General features: G+C 46.7%; 1 protein-coding gene across 1 annotated transcript in view; it reads right to left on the reverse strand.

The window, feature by feature from the left end:
- TSHZ3 (teashirt zinc finger homeobox 3) overlaps positions 1-7,569 on the reverse strand; it is a 139,547-nt gene extending 131,978 nt beyond the window's left edge. Inside the window, exon 1 of the mRNA XM_069216788.1 lies at positions 6,745-7,569. The gene's annotated coding sequence lies outside the window, so the exon portion shown is untranslated. The remainder of the gene's footprint in view (positions 1-6,744) is intronic.
- Positions 7,570-18,818: the final 11,249 nt, after the last annotated feature.

The following is an 18,818-nucleotide window of genomic DNA, read 5'->3' on the forward strand; positions in this document are numbered from 1 at the left end:
GCAAACAGCCACTAATTGATTTCCACTTCCACGAACTGCACCTCAGCCTTTGATGTTTGTTCACTCCTTCTCAAAAGCTAACGCGGACTTGTTCTCGCGGGCAATGAAGGACACAGTGTGCCTCTTAAAGCACCAGAACGGCCCAGCCAGGTCTGTCTCATAAATACCGAATGACTCGCCCAGTCACTGCAGACGCACAGTGCCTCTCTCAGTCAATGACAGGTAATAACTGCCTCCCTCGGGCTCAGAAAGGCTCGCGCTGCTCCTTGGAGACCCCTGCTGCCTTTCACAAGCATTGAGGGCTATTTAGTGCCCCACACAGCCACTAACATCCACTCACCGCCTCTCTCAGCTGTTGACAGGTCAATGAGTACCTCTTGTGGGTGAGTCACATCGTTTTCCTCACAGTTAACCGCTTTTAGGCACACCATCTTCTACATTTCACATTTTCAAACCACTGATCCACGTGAAAAGTGGGTGCCTCTTACGGATGCTAACATTCATTTTGTACCTCTTACAGGCAGATTGAGACGAATTGCAGTTCAACTGCTTGCATTGTCTCTCGGAGGTTAAGTGATGCTTACTGCATATCTCTGGAACAGTGTTCCTCATACACTGAATATTACAGATTCAATGCCACCTACACGAACAGACATCGATTCACAATTTCACAGGCAATAGCTGAACCTCCTAACAGGCACTGTCTTCCTTTCACACTGAAAAGCACAGCATGCCTGACACATCCACTGACAAGCACCTCCAGGCTTGCAAAGACACTGAATGGCATAGATTGCTTCTCCCTGGCAAAGACACAACTGCATATAGGATAAAAAACACTTCCTCCAAGAACAAACCGACGGGACCAACGGCCTTTCACACTGTGATGATTCACATGTGCATTAGTGTTTCTAACACACTGACAGTTCCATGGAGAAGGTGAAAATCAGACAAACATATACAAATGTTTCGTCATTGGTTCCAATGTTCCACAATTTTCCAGTCAATAGGTAGAAAGAAATCACGAGGAACCACAGAGGTAAAAAAAAAAAAAAAAAAACATTGGCGCCGAGGAAAATTAGTTCCAATACTCATAATTTTTTCATGAAAATCCATTGAGATTTTCTTGCAAAAATGTACACTGACAGAGACTAATGGTCACACATGCAGACCATCTGCCTCTTACACGTGCGTAGTCAGTAGCAGGCTTTAGCAGCCGCTCACACTGGTTTTCTCCAGCACAGAGACTAACTACCATCCACAATGAGTGATTTCACAGTCACAGCCATGAGTGGCTCCTTAAGGCCTCACACACGCACTATCTGTCTTTCGCACTGCCTCTGACAGCAACTGACCACCTCCTCTGCTGATGTCTTCTCTCACACACCACAACACCCTTCCCAGTGGCTGCTTCATACATTCACTGTCACTCCGTTACAACTTGTGATTTCTTCAATGGAAGTCATTCTCGGATAGGGATGTGTGGTTTTTTTGATGCAAAATATCTCGGCAAGACATTCTTTACGCTAACAGTCTCCTGCAGCCAATAATTATACACAATTTCACGCCAAGCAAAACGGTGACATTTCTGCATGTATCGTGCAGTGCAAAATTCGAGAATTACGTGAACTTATGTTGCGTGATATAAACTTTCCATAGGCCTCCTCTCAGAATGGTAGTGTGGTTATTCGTGGCGTGCCTTGCCTTGTGTGTGAGCATGGGTGAAAGTGGATGCATGGGTTAATGAGTAAGTTGAATATCTCTTCATGTTCACTTTCATACGTACATCTAATTGTAAGTGTCGATACAAGGGGCCTATTTCTTTAAAGTACATGGTGTAGTGATGTCCACTCAAGTGAGCAAAATAATAATTGTCCCTCCCTTTTATCCTGTTCATAATTTAAATAGTATAGTGTGCGGGGGTGGGGGGGGGGAGCTACTAGTTAAGAAGTGTGTAATATGTCATTTTGTCAAGAAAGATTGTTATTGATCTTGGATTAATTATTTTGATGATGTATTGTGTCTATCAGTTTCTTTTCCCTTTGTAATAAACATGACTTGTGAAAATCCACACAAGAGTTTGAGATGTAGGGGGTCAAATCAGTGACTTGATTGCGGAGGAAGGGTCAAGTCCCATTTTTTTTTCTTTGAGGGAGTCACATCACTGACTCGGTTGAGATGAAGAGGTCAAATCATTGGCTCTTGCGTCAGAGGGATCAAATCTCTGTGGTGCTCGAAGGGTCACGTCACTGACTCAGTTGAGTAGGGGGTTCAAGTCACTGACTCGTCTGAGTTGGAGGGGGACAGGGGCCAAACTGTGCTCCTTCTCAACCTATTTAGAATGCTAAGTTTATTAACGAGCTAAGGAATTCCACCACCATGGTAGAAGTTTTCAGATAGAAGTTGATGGGTGGGTTTGAGGGTGTTACTGGATGGGTCTATGAAGTTTTATATTTATTCTCCAACAATTCACATGCAATATCCAGTCCTGGAAGCCAACATATATCTGTTCCTATCAAAGGCAGAGGTTAATGTGCTTCCATGTAGAGAAATAATTTGGCTACTGACAAACAAAAAATAAGTGAATAAGATGAAAATTTACATCCAAATTATTTGTGTGGAATTGTGCACATGGTTACAATTCTGTATGCTTGAAAACTATGCATAGAAGCTCAAAGCGCTTTTGTAAATGTGCTTGTTTACCTCTGGAATTCTTTGAGAATTTCAAAGAAATTTGAATTTTGCTCTAAATATGTACACAGCATTCGTTGCACAGTCTGTCTCCCTCAAGCACAGCAGCTCTCTCATGTCCCTAGCCCACCTCACACTTTCGGACTCACTGGCACACACATCCTCCACCACATGCACACAGATTGCCTCACAGTTAGCTCCTCTGACACACGACCACACATAACACACACACCCACACAGCCTATGTCTCACATTCAGCCTCCTTGACACACCCACACACTTCGCCATACCCTTGCAACCTACATCTCGCACTCAAGCTCTCTGATGCACTCAACCACCACACTTTCAGGGACACTATTTTTTGTTTACAAACATGCACACACAACTGCCTTGTGTACCGTTACACTGGGAAACAGCATCTTTTGATACTTACAACACCAAGGAACCAGACAGAAGTGTTGAATAAAGCACAACATTAAAATATGTTATTATTCTGTTATGATGGAGATAATGGTTATTGTTATTATTAGTAGTAGTCACAGTAGTAGTGCTAGTAGCAATATTGCCATTGTTATTAATAACAAATACACTATGCATAGAGAGAGCCTTTTCTGATAATTCAGCTTTCTTCATATTGGTATTGAACACTCTCAGACTGGGATTGTTTGTTGTTTTGCATCTGGTCAGTCTTTGATTCTCTCTGGTTTGGTCTTTCGTCTGTGGGTCAATCGTACTCAGATATTCCCTGACTGTGTTTTCCATTTTGCAGTCTACTAGGCTCCGATCCTCTTGAGCTAGGCTCTGTCAGGCCTGGGGCTCTCTGAAGCTGCATACATGCTCTCATGCATGACCTCTGATGTTTAAGTCTTGCCCAAGCTGGAGGACATGCAGCCCTGGGTTCTCATGCCTGATTGGCTCTGAAGTTCTGATACAGTCATGGTCAGAGTCTGACAGTATGTAAGACTTTACTCCTCTCAAACTGTAATACTTTGAGCATAAGGAGCTATGTGGTTCATACACACATGATCTGAGATATCCGGGGGTACTCGCCACACCTGTTTCTCCAAGCTGTAAGCTGGCTTAGGAACTTCCAGGTTCTCTCACCTCTAAGGCTTAGCAATCATATTCTAAATCGAGTGTACCCTTAATATTGAACCCTCAGTATCTGTGGAACAGAAGGTCAAGGACAAAATATTGATAAAAATATTGACAGGAATGTCTCTAAGCAGTGCATAGATCTTCAAGGTAGTAGATGTGGAGTTAGGAATAGTAAATCTATCCTTCCGCTTATGCACGTAACATTTGATATTTAGTCCCTCGAAATTCTGTTCCCGATATTCGTGCACCACAATATTATTGTTGTCGATATTCAGTTGTACAACCATCCTTAAGGTTTTAGGTTCCTGCTCACTCCCTTACGCCATCGTCTAATTTTCACTGTCTTATGCCTTCCTCTGTGCCCTATAGAACATGAGGGCTCTTTGATTAGCGCTAAAGTTTGTAGGTCATCGGTCAGGGCGCCTCCGTCTCTTACAATGCTGCATTCAAGGTTGTCTCACTCACCACATGCCACAGGATGTAGCACTTAGACACAGTTTCATATATGGCGGACCCAGAGCTCTCCCAGACTCAGGCTGCATCGAATGTTGATATTCTTAGGCCAGGTCGTTCCCGGTACCCTACTCCCATAGGTGGAGTATCTGCAAGCTGCCCGGGCTCTAATACCATGAAGTGACTGACTACACGAGGCTGATAACCGGCAGTGAGCCTGGTCCGTTGAAAACAGTCAGATCTGGCGTTCATATCACTTTAGTTTTCATCATCAGATAATGTCAGACTCTGGCACGCTAGCGCCGGATACCTCATAGGTGCTGGTCTCTATATGTGCGGTGTGGCTCTGGATCCCAACTCCGAGGCCTGCGGGTGCCAATCTCTCAGGCTCGGACAGTACTGGGTTTTTAACACTCGAACTCTAAAGCGCGGGAAAGTGCCTGGTTAAAGTACTCACAAAATGGGGACTTTATCGAGAAATGGTACCGCGCATGCTGGGCTAGCACGGGCTCCCTCAGACGATGCGGCTGCCCCTCGATTTTGAAAGGGTTGAAAATTAAATCTGAGCCGCTGGACTGTGGGGTCGATAGGGCACGTGCATGACCTGCCGCGCTGACTCTAGCAGCGGAATGCATCTATGGTGCTGTGAGGGCAGTAGGCGTCCCATGGCACAGCCAGATACATAGCCTACGACCACTTACCCGCGAGACGGTCGAGTTCAGACAGACACCACAGCAAGGCAGATTGCCTATTGAAAACCTACACGAGACAAAAGAGAAGAATGCGCAACCACCTAATCACACGACATCTAATAAACGGATCCGACTCAAACAAACATAAAGTCCACCTCAAAAGGCATAAACAGGCCTCACGTAATCCACCCTAGTGCTACAACTCCATAATAGTGCCTACCATCTGAACATACCACAGTTTTGCCTATGTTGGAGAGGTAAACAACACCATTATTACAGACAGAAGCCCAATCTGTATTGGCTGCATCTGAGAGATTGCGGCAGTTTGCTCGAACAACAACTATTCCAACAGACAGCGTGTAACTTACGCTAAGAAGCAGACACATAGGTAGACAGCCAGCAATCACCCGGAAGTACACACGTGCTGCACAGTGGAGACTGATACAAAGAGGCCTCGTACATACCTAAACATGCTGATTCCTCACTAATTGTTCTCCATATCCAAAGAGACAAATATTTGTGTGAAAAATACACATTCTCAAACAAAATACACTCATTTTGGAACTTTAGTTTGTATGGTTTGAAAAGGATATCGTGACATTTAGGCAGCATATATTGTAAATGGCACAAGCATACAAGTAATTGCTCACTGGCTTATATAAAATGCATGATGCACGGTCAGTGGTTTATGCAAACACTGTCAGACTTGCACCCACACGTGCACACAAGAGCGCCATTTTAAAGACACTAACACAACATTTAACTGACTTCTCTGCGTGCACACTCTGACACAAAAATACTCCTATACAGCAACACCTACTTATGTTTACACCCTTTGAGAAACCTACACGTGTCACATTCTCACAGCAGCCTACTCGAATTTCGCACACTCACTGACCTGCAAGTAACCTTTGCCCGGCAAACGCTCTCTGAGTGACATACACGCTTTGATTGGCTTCTGCCCTGTTCTTGGTGTAACATTCTCCTAACAGGCACACGTCATCCGAATGACACACTGCTAGTGTGACTGGTTCAGACCCTCTGACATCCGCGAGTAACTGCCCACCCACAAGCATCTCCTGGCTGGCACACTTTCTGAGTTGCACCCACTCGAAAAATGCACACATTTTGAGACTGGCAAATGTCCTATGAATTACAACAGCGCACTCTTGAGTGGCACACACTGGTTGACTGGTCACAAGCGTCGCCTGGCTGGCACACACTTTCACACTGGCACATGCGCCACCCGGCTGGCATGCGCATCTTCTGCATGGCCCGCATCATCTGACTGTCGTGTGCATCTCTTCCGTCTAGAAACTGTGGTCCTTTCTTTCCGACTGACACACACCATTTCCGGACCAAAAAATATTGACACTCTTGCGCACACTGACTGTCTGAAGGCCCACCGTGGTGACTGGCACACCTGCTCCGAGACAGGTCCTCTGACTAAGAGACACGAGCACCTCTCCTCACCTATATCTTCCTATAACACGAGTATCTCCAGGCTGTCTCTAACTCCAAAGGCATAAGAATTTGAGAGCATCGCTACTCGAGTGGTGAGGCCTGGAAAGAGGTGCTAACCTGGCACCGCGCTCCAGCAGGCGTCCCTCCTACCAGCAGCCTCGTGGCTGCAAACACGCGGTGCCCCTGTTATCTTCCGCCCCCTCTTTCGGAGAGAACTGCAGAACAGCCCCGTGGCAATCAGTGCACGCTCGTGCTGAATGCACCATGGCTCTCGCTCACACCTCACGTGCACTTGTCCCTTGTCCCGGCAACACCAGCGCAACATCCAGAACTTCAATAATTCATTTACCTCCGAAACTATATTTCACTCTTCGGCATTAGCAGACATTGTCCTTTCTCATTTTAAAAGTGCACGAGGATTAAAAAACGATAAAGGGATGATGTCACTTTTTGGGTCCGATGAGTGTCCCCCTCTCGACCTCATCCCCCGTGTAGGTTTGGGGTGCTTCCAGCATGGCTCTGCACAGTACAGATGTCCCGCTTCACGCGGGAAGCCCCGGTGAGGTTCCGGTGCTTGGAGGCTCCCGAGTTCCGCGGATCTCTAAGCGGCTGGAGAGATGGATGGTTGTTGGGTGTCTTGTCTCGACGAGGAAAGGCTCGAGTCCGCCAATGAACCTCGAGAGGCGACCGGGGGCTGGTTCAGGAGCCCATCCCTGTGCCAGAATCCTCACAGCCACTGGGACTTCGCCAGGGAAGAAACACTTCTGCTGGGGAGCTGCGAAGGAAACGTCTGCTGCTGACTGCCAACCGGAACCAGGAATGAGTGACTTTCACCGAATCTGTGCCTTTTCAGCCCAGTCTCTCGATCTCTCCTTTCCTTCTTCTATCCTTCATTGTCGGTTTAGCCCTCCTTGTACCTCGTTGTTCTTCTGTGTTTCTTTTTTCATGATCTTTATTTCCTGTCCTATTTTCTAATCTATTTTGTCTCTGCTTCGGCTCTCATTCTTCTTTCTTCCCTGACCTGTCTCTCACTTTCGCCTTTGACCTGTCTCCTTCTCCTCTCCCCTCCCTCTCTGCCCTACCCCGTTCTTTGCTTCTTTTATTGCCTTTCACTCTTTTCTCCCCCGTCCTCTCTTCTAGCGCTGTCTCCCTGCCTCTCTCTTTCTGCCTCCTCTCTCCTCCCTCCCAGTGATGCTCTGGAAGTACATGCCTTCGGATCCGCCCTAACATCTGTCCATCTAAGCAGCGGCGCATCTATCAGTGTCACCGCCGCTGCACGTTGCAGCGACAGCGCATCAGGCAGCGCAGAGCCGCGGTTCAGAGGCAATCACGAGCGGAGAGCGCTGTGCACGGATCACTGAGCGCACTGCACAGCTTACGGAGCACAGGGCAGGGCATACTGTGCAGATCTCAGAGCTCCGCGAGCCTTGTCAGGAGCGCAAGGTGCAAAGTTCAAGGTGTGCAGATTTCAGGGGGCTGTCCACAGTGCACAGGTTACAGAGCATAGTGCCGAGAAGCCAACATAGTTCACTGTGTACAGGTAATAGCGCGCAGTGCAGTGGAGCGAACATAGTTCACAGTGTACATGTTACAGGGCATGTTGCGAAGAAGCGAGCATAGATGGGGTTTAGATAACTGCGCGCAGTGCAGTGGAAGGAACATAGTTCATAGTGTACAGATTTCAAGGAGCAGTGCACGTAACTCAGTTCACAGTATACATGTTGCAAGGCATAGGGCAAAAAAGCGAACATAGTTCGCAGTGTAAAGATTCCAGGGGAAGTGCATTGAACCGAACATAGGTCACAGTCCGCAGTCTTCAGGGGCAGTGGAATGAAAGAACGCGGTTCACGGTGTAGTGTGCAGGTTTCAGGGGTAGTGCCCCGAACGTAGTTCATTGCCTACAGGTTACAGTGCTGAGTGCAGTGGGGCGAACACACTTAACTGTGTACAGATTCCAGGGGCAGTCCTGCGTACCCAGTTCACAGTGTACATGTTACAGGGCATAGGACAGAAAAGCGAACGTAGTTCACAGTGCACAGACTTAACGGGGCAGTGCAATGCACCGATCATAGTTCACAATGTACAGATTTCGGGGGGCAGTGCGGTGCACCGAGTGGAGTATACAGGTTAGAGTGCAGAGTGCAGTGAAGCGAACATAGTTCACTGTACACATATTTCAGGGTGTAAAGTAGTCCACTGGACATAGTTTGACTGTACTGACTCCAGAGCATATTGCAGTGCACAGAACAAAGTATATAGTTGATGGATTACATGGCAGAGTGCAGTGAACGCATTCCACGCTGTACAGGTTGCAAGGCACAGCGCAATGCACTGTACGTAGCACACACTGTACAGCCTACAGGTATTGAGTAATAGGGCGAACATAGTTCACTGTTTACCAATCCCGCGGTGCAGTGCACTGCACCAAACGCGGTACACAGTGTATACAGATCACTGGGCACAGTGAACATAATGCACAGTGTAAAGGTTAGAGTGCGCAGCATAGTGCGCTGAATGTACTTCACAGTGTACAGGTTGCATGGCGTAGAGAACTCACTTCACCAAGAGCAGTTTATAGCGCATAGAGCGGCGTGGCGGACATAGATCGCAGTCCATAGTGGAGTGTACCAAGCGAAGTATACTGTACAGATCACAGGATATAACTGCAGTGCACGGAATTCAGTTCACACTGAACAGATCAAAAGGCCTAACGCAGTATACATGTCATAGGACAGTGTGACGTACAGAACGTGTGACAGAGAACGATGCCCTGTACAAAGCAGGGCACACAGTGTACTGATCACACTGCGTGCAGTGCACAGATCACTAGCTCAGAATATAATGTCTATAGTGCAATTAAGAGACCATAGTGCAGAGTATACTGATTACAAGGCACTATGTAATGTATGGAGCACATTGCGGCATCCATATTAGATGTTGCACATATCACTGGGCATAGTGCAATGGGCCGAGCATAGTTCAGGCACAGAAGGCACACCGCCTGCCACTCTTACCAAGGCGTCCCTTTTAATTTCATTTTACTACATGGAGGGTCCTGGTAGTTAAGGGCACTAGGCATATGTGTACCACACCTGGAGGCGCGCTTCCCATGGGGGCGAGGTTCCCCTCAGCGGTTTTCCCGCCAGAAGCTCTTCACACAGATGGCACCGGTCTGCACAGCAGAAATGTGTCCGGCGTGCCCCGACGAGAGGCGGGTGTCTGTCTCCGAAGCCCGCGCAGTGCACACAAGAGTTCAGTGCAGGCGACAGAAGGAGAAGCCGGGACCCCTCGGTAGTTTAAAGTACCGTCCTGAGGGCTCCATTTTCTGTACAGTTCGCCGCTCGTCGACCTCTGTTAGCGAGACGAAAAACAGGGTTATCGGTGCGTTTGTGCGTGTCCCGGGACAGGTGTGCGGTCAGTGTCTGGCCATGGATACCACAGGCGACCTGTTATCAGAACACGTGTGGTGGCTGTTTGCGTTTGCTACCTGTCTTGGCTGCTACCTATCACCCGTTGGTGATTGTGTACAATTGTCAACAAAACCACTCACGGACACCCCTCGGTGGCCACGGCACATGCTTTAATTAATTGTTCTCCGTTCCAAAATACTTTATTTTCTAGCGAATTTTCCAGTTAAGTATGTTATGTGTTTTTGAAACAATACTTGGCTGTACGCGTGCTATGTTATGTTACTCGGTGGTTGTATAGCGCAGCCTTTATCAATTACCTGTAGTCTTGGAGCTCGCAAAACCATCGTGCACTTTTGTTTGTTAAGAAGTATTAAGAACGATAATTGAATAAATAATAGCAATTCAAAGCGATATCAGCTACAAGAACAAATCAATTCTCGTGATGTATTTCGAAAAACAATGTCTTCTGAAATAACTTATATTTAGATTTAATTCAAAAAGCCCTGCGCCGATATTTGAGTAACCTTAAGATTGTGGGGGAGACAACTGTGCCATATAAGGGCGCTGAAAAGGGAGATGATTTAGAATGGCAAAAAAAAACAGAAATCCACTTGGAATTTTACTTTTATAAAAAGTCGTCTCCATCCCAAATAGAAAATTGCATTTCTTCTTTTAAGAAAACAACTAAAAGATAAGGCTGGAAAGAAAGTAAAAGTTACCTGGAATAGCCTCTGTTAGTAACGTGTCCACTGTTTGTAAAAGACGTGTTACACCTTTGTCAGCTGAGAACGCGTTTGCTTCCGACTTCAGAAACATCGCAATTAGTTTGGGGTCGCGATTAGTTTACTTAATTCGTCCCGATCAGGACAGGCAGCTACACCGGGGCCCAGATGGCTTCACGCAAATTATTGATCTCGTTCATTTTGAAGAGGACGTGATGTTTCTTTGGAGGAAGGTCAGGACTTTGAGGGTGTTTTGTATGCAGCCTCCCCTTGGCACATCCCGCAGTGCACCCCGGGATTACATTTCTTCTGAGATATTTGCTGCAAAGTTTGATTTGATGCACATCTTCGCAATTTAGCGGCGGCTTCCTGACATATGAAAAAGCACCTTGAAGCAGCACTCTGGGCAAATGTTCCAATGAGAATGCAGTTTTCACCCGGGAAGTGGGGCTGAAGGGGTGAGTTCGGGGAGAAATTGTATCCATCCCAAAACTACAAAGTCGAGGAGGATCTTCGTACGGCTTTGGGTTTCAGTAGGAGACAAAACATGCCTAGAATATGAATTTTCAAAGTGTCGTGCACTGCCGATCTTTCTCTTCAAGAAAGACCATTCGTGCATTTAAGAGTCGGAAAGAATTAAAAAATAATTGTCTGTCAGAGAAATGTGTGCACTATTAGATGCAGCATGAGAACAGTTATTGTTTATGATAATATTATTTTTATGAGGAATAAACAGGAAGAGTAATATGACAAATAAGTGAGCACCCCCTCTTTCCGGGGTAAGTGTATTTAGATAGGGCTCAATTATTTTACATACGTGCCATTTATGTTCTGTCAATTTGGCGAGAGGTGTTGGGTTGAAATATAATAAATACGGCACCCTTTGCGCACTTCTGATTTGCACAGCCGTGTGTTTGGCTGTTAAAGCGGTTTTGTAACTCCGGGCACGGATCTGCTTCAAATCAGGTGTGCTGTGAGACGACTGCACGAGAAATGTAAATAAAAACAAGTATTTCCGAGGCCACTAGGTGAGCTGCGAAGGGGCGCAGCCGTGTTTAGCAAACCCTGGAGAGGCGCGTGACTCTCTGGCACGCGCTCCGAGGCGGCCTAGCAGTGGCGCGGCGCTTTGTAAACAAAACACCCCAAATATTAATATAAAGTAGGCATTTTCTGCCTGTCGCTGAGCGCCTTACTCTCTTCTTCTAACCCTTCCCTCCGACCCCACCCCCACCGAAGCATTCTTTTACAAGAGAGCTTTGAGGCGAAGACAGCACCGAGCCAGTTCAGCCCGCAGAAAGTTATCCTTCCCCTCTGAGCCGGCTGGGCCGGACCTCACAAGAGGGTCTGGAGGAGGATCAGCGAACAGACGTTTCCGTGCTTTCTGCACAGTTATATGTGAGATAGAATACCTTTTCAACATATTTTGATGTAGACATTAACAAAACTTAAGCCTAAAACGTATACATGTCTGAAGAAAAGCATGATGGTTCATGTTATTCAGAACATGAGCTAAAGGAATATATACATATATGTTTTTAAATCAGAAATGGACAGTGGGGCACCCGTATAGCAGAACAGCACGGCACTTTTCTGTGGTGAAAGAGTGTGTTCAGATGTACACTCTGTGCATCCTCTTCTATAAGGTCAGTACTTAGCAGCCCAAACAGGGGAACATGTTACCGGACCTGCAAATCCCTGTGCCCTGAGATTCGGGGACATGATACAAGGGCGCTGCTACCAGGGCAGGCAGATCTCTCTTTTATTTGCATTGGAGGTGCCAGCTTCACAGGCACCAGGGAGCTGCCACCCGAGATCTGTTTAACATACACCACTGTCTGCACTCAGAGGGCCTCGCACTCAAGACCTCAACAGCACCCGGTGCACTGGTCAATGGACAAATGCCACCCAATATAGGAAGGGCGCTACACATTGTGACAGGGGAGCTGCCACTCACGACTTCAACAATACCCACTGAACTGGGCACTGAGCAAATGCCACCAAAGATGGGTTCGACGCCACACGCTGGAAGCAGGAGCTGCCACCTGAGACCCATTCAACACAAGGGAGACACCTCTAAACACCTAAACAACACCAGCTGTATTGTGCACGGGCAAATGCCACCCACCACAGAAACACAGACATACACAGTGAACAGGTGAGCGGCCACCCAAGACCTGAAAGCAAGACACTCTTGGGATCGATGTCTCCCCAAGGAATTCAGCGCCTCTGCTTGGAGCGCAGGGCACGGTGGAGCTGTCGCCCAGGGCCTGAAGAACGTCGCCGCCCTGTGCGGAGGGGGCGACACTAAATCCTTGAGCAACGCAGTGCACAAGCACGAGGGAGATGTTACCACAACGCCAGACTCTGCACAGACGAGGTGCAGCCAGGGTCCTTGCATCCCCTCCCTGGGCGCATTCAAGCTACCACCCATAAATGCGAGGTCTCACCGGCGCCCAAGGCCGCCGAGGGCAGGCGAAGTGTCCTTACTCCTGAGTTACCCCTCTAGTCTGAGCACAGGGGAGCTGCCCCACGTGCCCCCTCAGTCTTCCTACTATGGGCACAGATGCTAAAATGAAGGTCCATGATAATCCCAGGGGTGTTGCTATGGAGACTGCAGCAGGTGTAGTGGCACCAGGTCTCAGGGGACTAAGGGGCCTACTACGTCCAAATTGCACCTTTTGTTAATTACAGGAAAGCGGTTTGGCTCCCATCTTCCTTGCTTACATTACAACCTCTGACACCCTTGCTAAGCCACAGGACGGCCCCTATGGTTTGAATAGAGGGAGGTCATAGCCACTTAATCAACCCTGCCCCGAGCACAGATGCGCTGCCCCACACTGCTCTGAGCGCACGCGCTCGTTGACGCGCACCAACACCTGTTCATCCACGCGCACAGCTCGGCCCCCAGGTTACACCGATTCCCCCTGGCCTGGTAAATGCGAGTCATAAGAATGAGTAACTTGGGGCTTCAACTCTTCTCAGTGTAAACTGTTTTGGTGGCTGGAGTCGCACAGCAGCAACGTTTGTTTTTCTAGTGCTGTAAGCTTGCTTAACGGGCCCAGATGTTTTGTCTGCAAATCCGTAGGTCTGTGACACATTACGAAACCGCACACTGTGAACTGCGCATGTCTGTACAATTTGAACTGTGCAGAGCGGTGTAAGGTGAACTGCGGAGAGTATTTGCTGCAGTCTGTGAGAAATGTGTGCGCAACAGTGCTACATTTTGTCAGCTGCGCCAGGTGGCACAAGGCTGCCTTGGAAGACTCAGATACCTTCGCAGTTACAATATTTTACTTAAGCATGGACTGCTGCGTATCTTGGGAGGGCAGTTTGCAGCTACTGCTGTTGTTTAATACACTCCAGCTCTGAAGATAGCGTGACCACTGGGAACGGAAGTAATTTCGGGGCAGCAACGGTAAAAATTCAGGACAAAGTGTCAAAATTCAAGGCAAAAATTCAGAACCAAAGGTTACTTTTATGGACACAACTGAGGGTGGTAGGGGTGGGGTGAGGTGGGGGGCGGTTGAAGCAATAATATAAAAGTAATTAAAAGCACTGCTGACCCAAGTGCAAGTTAAACTAGCATAACCCAAGTCCTGCAGTCCCTGCAGTACAGGGGCCCCCAGACACTTCGGGGCCCCCAACCTTCAAGGGACCTTCAAGGGACATTGATTCAGTCCAAGGGCAGCATATCTGTGAGATATGGGAGACAAAGGTGCCACTCTTCACAATCTGCAGGACAGGCAACATTTACCATTATGCTAATGGCACTGCAATCCACTACCTTTGTCAGAACAGTGAACCACATCCGGTGGCAGTGCACCACACATCCAAGTCACGGTGCACCATTCGACACAACTAAACACCTCCTTCCGCACTGCCTAGTTGCCCTCAGTTTTGAAGAAACAGTTCAGGTAACACATTTGCTCCCTTCCTGAAACTACACCCTCACACACAGACCAACAGTGTGTGCCCACATTCCACTTTGGCTAAACAATAAAGCATGTCATGGATTTTTCCTGGGTGTCTTATGTTTTGATGACAAAACCTCACATGCCTAGGACTGGCCGTCACTAACACAGACAGACAACTACGTTGCGAAAGTACTGACTGCTGTTCGCTGGGATAGATGATGGTTGAAGAGGTGAAAGTAGAAATTGTGCGTTTGTGTACTTGAGAGGCACACAAGACCCTTCCATAATGGTGGTATTTACTAACTAATTATTGAAAGTCATGCTGCCCTTGGCAAAATCAAGGTAAATCGTGGTATATTGTGGGCATACATTGTACAACACGACAAACAGGGCAATGTGGCTTTACAGAAAGCCATGCACCCAAAGAGAGATTCACCACCTAAAAACCACGCAGATTGGATTGTACCACATTGAACAAACAATGAGTGGACACTTACCATCTTCTAGTAACTCAGAGGAGGAGGGCATACTATTCACCAGTGAGCAGGGAACTTTGCCTTCTGTTGTGAACTAGGCAAAGTGGGATTTACAGCCTAAGAACTAAAAAGAGAGGCATTTTGCCCCTGCCATAAATCGAGATTTGAGATTCGCTGATGCCCATAGAGTGCTTACCACAATGTATGAAAGTGCTGGGCACAAGTCGGGGTTACACGCAGGTTGATGGTGTTCACCCACTATTTTTACAGGATGGGCGCTGCCGTTCTCCCCCCACCACAAAGCTGGAACTCAGTGAAATATGCTGAATGCGTCCTGGTGAAATTTGCTGACACTGGGACACATTCAGCAGCGTCTGCATCTTGTCTGCTTGCCTGTTCCTAGCAACAAAGTGAAGGCGGTGAGAGCACTCTCTTATTGGAGTTCCAAGTAGGCTCATAACAAAGGTCCAGTTTAAGGGTCTGTTGGCCCTTCTCTTGTGTCAGTAGGAACCTGGCTGAGAGCTGTCCGGGGCCTAACACTTAAATGCCTATACAAGGGAGGAGGCACACAACTTCCCACTTTATAAGTACTTAACCCCTTTGCTGCCAGACCTTGTCCCCCTCAGGTGCCAGGGCTTTTTTTGGTCATTTGGGGCAGTTCGTGCTTAGGCCCTCATAACTTTTTGTCCACATAAGCTACCCAAGCCAAATATGCGTCCTTTTTTTCCAACATCCTAGGAATTCTAGAGGTACCCAGAGTTTGCGGGTTCCCCTAGAGTAGACCAAGTAATTAGCTAATATACAGCGAACATTTTGTTTTGTTAAAAAAATGGGATAAAAGGGCTGCAGAAGAAAGCATGTGTTTTTTTCCCTGAAATTAGCATCAACAAAGGGTTTGTGGTGCTAAAATCACCATCTTCCCATCTTTCAGAAATAGGTAAACTTGAATCAGAAAACCACATTTTCAACACAATTTTGGCATTTTACTGGGACATACCCCATTTTTACAATTTTTCAGCCTCCTTCCAGTTAGTGACAGAAATGGATGTGAAACCAATGCTGGATGCTGGACAGCTAAACATATCCGAAAGGTAGACAAAATTCTGAATTCAGCAAGGGGTCATTTGTGTAGATCCTTCAAAGGTTTCCTACAGAAAGTAACAGCTAAATTAAACAAATATTGACATGGAGGTGAAAAAAAGAGCCATTTCTGTCCACGTTTTCTTCTATAACTTTTTCCAGCTATGGAATATTTTTGAAAGCAATATACTGTTACATCTGCTGGACTCCTCTGGTTGTGGGGATATCAAGGGATTGTAGGTTCATCAAGAACCCTAGCTACCCAGAGCCAATAAACAAGCTGCACCTTGCAATGGGTTTTCATTGTATACCAATTATACAGCAATTCATTTGGTGAAATATAAAGAGTGAAAAATAGATATCAAGGAAAACTTTGTATTTCCAAAATGAGTACAAGATAAGGTATTGAGAAGCAGTGGTTATTTGCACATCTCTGCATTCCGGGGTCCCCATACTAGCATGTGAATTACAGGGCATTTCTCAATTAGACATATTTTTTTACACACTGTCTTACATTTGGAAGGAAACAAATTAGAGAAAGACAAGGGGCAATACAACTTGATCTTATACTCTGTGTTCCCCCAAGTCTTCCGATAAAAATGGTACCTCACTTGTGTGGGTAGGCCTAATGCCCGCAACAGGAAATACAACATGGGCACATCACATTTTTACATTGAAATCTGACATATTTTTTTGGAAAGTGCCTAGCTGTGGATATTGGCCTCTCTAGCTCAGCCGCCACATAGGGAAACCTGGCAAACCTGTGCATTTTTGAAAACTAGATACCTAGTGGAATTCAGAATTGGGGTGACTTGTGGGGCTCTCACCAGGTTTTGTTACTGAGAATCCTTTGCAAACCTCAAAATTTGGCAAAAAAAACCACCTTACATTTCGGTGATAGAAAGTTCTGAAATCTGATAGGAGCCACAAATTTCCTTTCATTCCAGCATTCCCCCAAGTCTCTCAGTAAAAATGGTACCTCCCTGTGTTGGTAGGCCTAGTGCCAGCAACAGGAAATGCCCCAAAACAAAACATGGATACATCAAATGTTTACATTGACAAATGATGTGCTTTTTTGGAAAGGGCCTAGCTGTGGATTTTGGTCTCTAGCTCAGACGACACCTAGGAAAACCAATCCAAACCTGTGCATTTTTGAAAATAAGACACCTAGGGGAACCCAGGATGGGGTAACTTGTGGTGCTCTTGCCAGGTTCTGTTACCCAGAATCCTTTGCAAACCTCAAAATGTGGCAAAAATACACCTTTTCCTCACATTTTGGTGCTGCAAAGTTCTGGAATCTGAGGGGCGCCACAACTTTCATTTCACCCAGCATTCCCCCAAGTCTCTCAGTAAAAATGGGACCTCCCTGTGTTGGTAGGCCTGATGCCAGCAACAGGAAATGGCCCAACACGCAACATGGATACATCAAATGTTTACATTGGCAACTGATGTGTTTTTCTGGAAAGGGCCTAGCTGTGGATTTTGGTCTCTAGCTCAGACGGCACCTAGGAAAACCAGTCCAAACCTGTGCATTTTTGAAAACTAGACACCTAGGGGAACCCAGGATGGGGTACCTTGTGGCGCTCTCGCCAGGTTCTGTTACGCAGAATCCCTTGCAAACCTCGAAATTAGGCAAAAAAACACTTTTTCCTCACATTTCGGTGCTGCAAGGTTCTGGAATCTGAGAGGAGCCACAAACTTCCTTCTACACAGCATTTCCCCACATCTCCCAATAAAAATGGTACCTCACTTGTGTGGGTAGGCCTTGTGCTCACAACAGGAAAATGCCCCAAAACTCTACGTGGACACATCAAAATTATCAAATACAAAACTACCTGTTTTTGCAGGAAGGGGTGGGGGTGACATGCGTTTTTGGTCCTGGGCTCAGCAGCCATCTAGGGAAACCTACCAAACCCAGACATTTCTGAATCTAGACACCCAAAGGAGTCCAGGGAGGTGGGACTTGCGTGGATCCCCCAGTGTTTTCTGAATCCCCAGCAAACCATAAATTTAGCTAAAAAATCACAATTTACCACATTTCTGTGTGGGATCACCGCACAGGCACAAATTTCCTACCACAAACATTCCCCTCAGTCTCCTGATAACAATGATACCTCACTTGTGTAAGTGGGCCAAGTGCCTGTGACAGGGAAGAGCCAAAAACATATCAAAATTAAGCGGAGAAGCAAAGCGGGTCCAAAATGGCAGTTTGAAAAGAAAAATGTTTTTAGGATAACAAGTGTGGCAGAATTATTATTGGTATATATGTGACAATGCTGGGTGGTAGGAATTATGTGGATTGCTGCAGATTCAGGAAGGTTTCATAACAAAAAAATGGGGCAAATGTGTGAATTCAAGCAAAGTTGAAGGTTTGCAGGGCATTGTCGGTAAGAAAATGGTTGGAGGTGCATGTGAAGCACACCACCCTGGACTCACCCAGATGTTTAGTTTTCAGATGTGTCTGGGTCACGTAGATTTTTCTATATGACAGCGTCCCAAAGTCCAAAAAGTGCAGCCCTCACCATTTCAAGTGGGACGATTTTGAGAGTTAGACAAGCTCTCCTGGCCCAAATGTAAAACCAAAGCCCAAAATAATCAAATGTCCTCTTGCTTACCGTTGGGATAAGATCTTTTAGTGTGCGGGGGAAGAGCTGAAAGACTGTTACCCCCTTCAGTTGGGGTGGGGGCATAACCATGCCCATACTGGTTGGTAGCCACCACCCCACTTTTTTTTTTAATTCCCTTGCACAAGTAGGCTTTCTGACCCCACCCCCAGGTAGTGGATCGGGGGTGATTGCCCTTAATGCCCACCGGTGGATCG

Source organism: Pleurodeles waltl, chromosome 12, assembly GCF_031143425.1.
Source record: "Pleurodeles waltl isolate 20211129_DDA chromosome 12, aPleWal1.hap1.20221129, whole genome shotgun sequence".
Lineage (NCBI taxonomy): Eukaryota > Metazoa > Chordata > Amphibia > Caudata > Salamandridae > Pleurodeles > Pleurodeles waltl.